The following is a 5,173-nucleotide window of genomic DNA, read 5'->3' on the forward strand; positions in this document are numbered from 1 at the left end:
CTTGGAAAGACCGTTCATTACACTGAACCACATTAAGACTAAAGGATTTCGAGTGTTCAAACTGGAGTGTGATATTGATGGTGGTCCACAATGGATGGAGGTTGTTGAACTTGGTGATCGGGTATTATTTGTGAGCAACCTTCATTCCGCCGTTATATCGTACCCCCATGGTTAGAATGTTGAAAGAAACAGTATTTATTTAACCTTTAATTACCCGTGTTACGAATCAACCGAATGTAATTTTGGAGTATTTTTTTTCACAAATAAGAGTATTAGGCATTTTAGTTGCCCCAAGAGTCATTCTTCGTCCCAGTTTCATACTGCACCTTTTTGGTTTGTACCCAATCTTTGATAGGTTAGTTTAATTAAATTTTGTTTTGTTTCCCTCTTTTAGCTGGAAAGATTTGCATTTTTATTTTTATTTTTATGAAAATTGTTTACTTCTCATACTTATATGCACTTAATACATATAATAATTCATCAAAACCTGGTACGCAACCAGCAGAAAGGCCACCCTGTTCCCTTCCCTCCCACCCCCACTTAAACACCATGACCCAACCACTCCCACCCTCACCAGAGAAAAATGCGTGACAGATTCCTCACCATAACATAACCTACATCCTCATTTTCCTCCTCAGTATTTTGGATATCAGTGGACGGAGAGGGATGGTGGTTTGTGGTATTAAGTTTTAGGTTGAGGTAGTTTTGCACCAGTATACCATTCACCGTGGCTACATGTATTTTGATTTTCTATTTTCCTTTTTTATTAGCTCTATATATACAGCTACATCCTCCATTCCCTCACTCACTCACTCACTCACTCACTATATACAGCTACACAGTCCTCCACTCGCTCACTCGCTCACTCACTCTCTCTTCCTCTTCTATTTCTCTCTCTTAGCTCTCTAGGATCACTGCCTGTCTCCTTCCTCTCTTTCGCTCCCTCCCCCTCGCTGCCAACGCCTCTCTCTTAGCTCTCTAGACTCACTGCCTCTCTCCTTCCTCTCTTTCCTTCCCTCTCCCTCGTTGCCAACGCCATTCTCTCTTAGCTCTCTAGACTCACTGCCTCTCCTTTCTCTCTTTCCCTCCCTCCCCCTCGCCGCCAACGCCTCTCTCTCTTAGCTCTCTCTCCCTCCCTCCACCTCGCCCCCAACGCCTTTCTCTCTTAGCTCTCTAGAATCACTGCTTGTCTCCTTCCTCTTTTTCTCTCCCTCCCCCTCGCCGCCTACGCCTCTCTCTCTTAGCTATCTAGACTCACTGCCTCTCTCCGTCCTGTCTTTCCCTCACTCCACCTTGCTGCCAACGCCTCTCTCTCTTAGCTCTCTAGACTCACTGCCTCTCTTCTTAGCTCTCTTAGCTCTCTAGACTCACTCCCTCCCCCTTGCTGCCAACGTATTATCATGCATTAGCTATAATTATCCCTTCCGTTTACACAGCAATTTTCTTGCTTTTTGTCCTCCTAGACTCCTGTTTATATTACCTAACATTAGGAGCACCGGAGGATGGGGAGGGAAACGATAAGCCGGGTCAACAACCAGGCCGCGGCCATGGCCGTGGTCGACAAGGGCACGGTGGCGGTGGTCAACAAGATGTCCGCGGCGGTGGTCAAGAAGCTGTTGCTGAACCGGTGGGTGAACTGGAAATGAAATTTACCAAAACAACCGTATGCTTCCATTTTTTTCAAGGTTTTTTTTATAGTCCCATCCATTTTATTAATTCCAGCTGTCGTGGCCAAAATGTCCTACCTATATTACTTTTGTATCACAGCTGCATTTATGTTCTGTGATGTAATTATGGTGGTGATAATTCATTATTATAGGAAAGAAATCACCTCAAAGATAGTAAGATTCTTAAGAATAGGGTGCATCAGGGAAGCAGTGGAGATATTCTTATGGGCTCTAGGTCTCTATTTACAAAATATAATAGATCCCGAATGCATAATTTGTGTTTATTCCCTATTATGTTGTTCATACTACCTGATTTCTTTTGTCTTATTTTTTAGACATAGTAGAGCCCTAAGTTTTCTTGACTTTGCCCTATGGATAAATGCCGTAATTCTAGTGCATTTTATAAAGTTGATGGACAGTGGAAAAAACCTTAAAGTATATGAATATGCATTATTCGGGCTTTCCATTACAACTTGCATCTCTGTAGTTTTATTTAAAAGTCATCAAGAGACTGTAATTGAACGGATTGAAAATCCATGGACCTTTTTTTCATATTTAGGCGTATTTATCTTCACCCCTACTAGGCAATGGGCCGAACATCGGTTTAATGTGGTGAAAATTTGGTGTAGTGCAGCTATAGCTGTGGCTGTCACTAGATTTAATTCTTGTTGGGTTGCAAACATACCTCAGGAGGATAGCATTTTGGTTCCCGGTTTGTGGGCACAGCCGGCACTTTACAGGTTTAACTAAATTTATTTTGTTAGGTTTTAGCTTAAATTTATTTTCGGCAAAGATTTTTATCGATGCCTAGCACCCTCATTTTCAGTTGTAATTTTAGTCTTACCCATGTATTAAGCTTAATATTAATATAAATGAATGTTTCGTTTGTTATTGGATTTTTTAAGATGCTTTTAATGACTCGGTATATTACTTATCCAGCCTCTTATCTTTTCTCTAAGCTTAAACAGTGTGAAGCGATATATAATATATTCATTTAGTAACAAAAAAACATGCAAAAAGTTCCGCGCGTTAACGTAACTTGAAGTCATCCATGCAAAGTTGATGATTGAATACTAAAGTGAGACAATAATTCTACCAGTCAAATGAAATTCCCACGTAATCCAAGGCTGCCCACCCTTAAAAATGCATAAATGAAACATTACAGAAAGTTGTGACCGGATACGATATAACTTGTCGGAAAAGGAATTGTATCTCTCCTGAGCATAAGGTGATGATTCTGAGCATAAGGCGATGATTTATTTGATTAACAAATATGTATTGTGAGATAAAAATTCAATAATTACAAATAGATAATCATTTTAAAATTATAATAATTATAATTGTTAGATTTTTATCAAACGATCTATATTTTTTTATTCTCAACTGGGTTCGGAAAGGGGTCAATTCCGTTCGAAAATGCTAGACTGCCCGCCTGCAGGCAATCAGACATGGATTGTTACATCTAATCAGTCATAGCTTGTCACATCGTTCATAGACGTAGGTTCAACTATTGTTGCCAAATAAAAGATGTGGAAATAAAGAATTTTGTTTATGGTCAGAATCCAAATAAAGGTTTTACATACAATATTACCATTGTCCGTGTCAAACGATTATCACTTACTAATTTTCTCTACTTCTTGAAGTTTCAATATCTAATGGTGGATACAACATTTGGTTTGTGATAAAGATGAAATTATTATTTCAGGGTAGGTTAGAGTTCAGCTCATTTGATATTTTAATGATTTAAATAATAAGATTCAACTAGCGGTCTAAGTCGGAATGGGTTTTTAATTTTCGACAGTAAATTTTTTGAATCCGTACACAAAAATTTCGAATATGAATGTTTTCTCAAAAGTCGAAATGAAAATCAGAATGCATTTAGCAATTCTGATAACCAGGAATTCCCGATATAAGTTTTTTCAAAGTGCGCACGTAACTTATTCCGATACCAAAATGTTTTGATTTCTAATAGTTGTCTACTCAATTATAAAATGTGTTATCAACTCTGTATTTTAGTTTTAGATATAGTTTGTTCACTATTTTTTATATTAATCATACTTGTATCTTGTATATATTAAAATGAATAATCATACTTGTATATCATCAAATAAATGACATGTAATAAAATTGAGAATACTCAAAAGCTTGTAAAAATATATGAACTTCCGAATTACGTGCTGAAAAATTTGAGTTTAAAAGTTGTGTTCCGATTCTATTTCAAGAGAGATTTTTTAGTGTGACCGTCACATGAGGTGGTATATCACGTATATAAATGGTGGGTTATATGTGTTAAAAGGTTAATAACTTAAAAATTAAAATTTTTCACCACTTGTATAAAAACACGTGGTGTACCATTCATATTCCCGTCATAACTAAAAATTTCTCCTATTTCAAAATTACAGGTCAAAAAGTAAAAACGTAGTTTCGATCCGATCCACTCCGAAAACACCCCTGAATTAAACTTACGTTCAACCATATGTGACTTATACGGTCAACCATGTCACGAAAATGTTTAAATGAATTAGTAATGCTATACTGCGGACACAACCGAGCGTCTCCATCCATTGGTTATGCAGGACCACGGTCGTGACCGTTGGATGGTTGAGACTTTTATTTCAAGGAGTTTGATCATGTAGTTGAAAGAGCGGTGTGCCTTTTCGACAACCTTGGAATAAGATCGACACGGATTTTGGTTTTGTTTCTTAACAAAAAAGATAATAACAAAGTTTTGTCTATTTGTATTAGAGAAAATTGAATAAGACAATTTGATAAGTTAAATGGTTATGCACGCCTACAAAAGAACGGGTTTTAGTAGATGGTGAAGTCAAAAATTCATTTTAGGAGGGACAAATTTAGATTGGATAAATGAAATTTCATTTTCATAACTTGAAATATATAGAAATATAGTCCCGTTATTTTGGTCGATCATCCTGCTGATTGAGGATACATTGTAACTCACCATTGATTTTAATATCAAGAGTTGAGAATAAACATTAAAAACATATCCATTTATATTTATTCTTGATATCAAATTTAAGACAAGTGACCCTGAATTCATTTTCTCCTATTGACCTTGTAGAAACATAAAAGTATGAGAGAATTTGAAGGGTTTTGTTGTGCTAATTTGGACACGAGAATTCTTTCTCTTGATTTCGTAGATTCTATAATATAGGGAGATGAGAAACTGAGCAAAATAATAGAGTCCACAAACGAGGTGAATTATTTTTATATTGGTCAAATTCAAATTGAAAGAATGTAGTAATAGTTTATGAGAAAAACTTTGAGAATAGACCTGAGCCAACCTTGGTCGGTGTCTCCGACTCTGTTTTTAGTGTATTTGTTTACCATCCGAGTCTAATTGAATTTAAATCTGCACAATTCAATATGAATGTCATAACTATCTAGGATATGAATTGATTGTCGTTTGCATAAACGATAATTGTTACATTAGCCATCAATGATAAATTACACTGATACCGCTTAAAGTTTTAATTAACTTTCAAAAT

General features: G+C 36.4%; 1 long non-coding RNA gene across 1 annotated transcript; it reads left to right on the top strand.

The window, feature by feature from the left end:
* Positions 1-553: 553 nt before the first annotated feature.
* Positions 554-2,563, top strand: LOC125479315. Its single transcript, XR_007259926.1, has 2 exons — positions 554-1,685; positions 2,302-2,563. It is a non-coding gene; the product is annotated as an uncharacterized LOC125479315 (long non-coding RNA).
* The last annotated feature ends 2,610 nt before the right edge of the window (positions 2,564-5,173 follow it).

This window comes from the organism of the source record quoted next, unplaced genomic scaffold (assembly GCF_019419815.1).
Source record: "Pyrus x bretschneideri cultivar Hongxiangsu unplaced genomic scaffold, Pyrus_bretschneideri_v1 Contig28, whole genome shotgun sequence".
Lineage (NCBI taxonomy): Eukaryota > Viridiplantae > Streptophyta > Magnoliopsida > Rosales > Rosaceae > Pyrus > Pyrus x bretschneideri.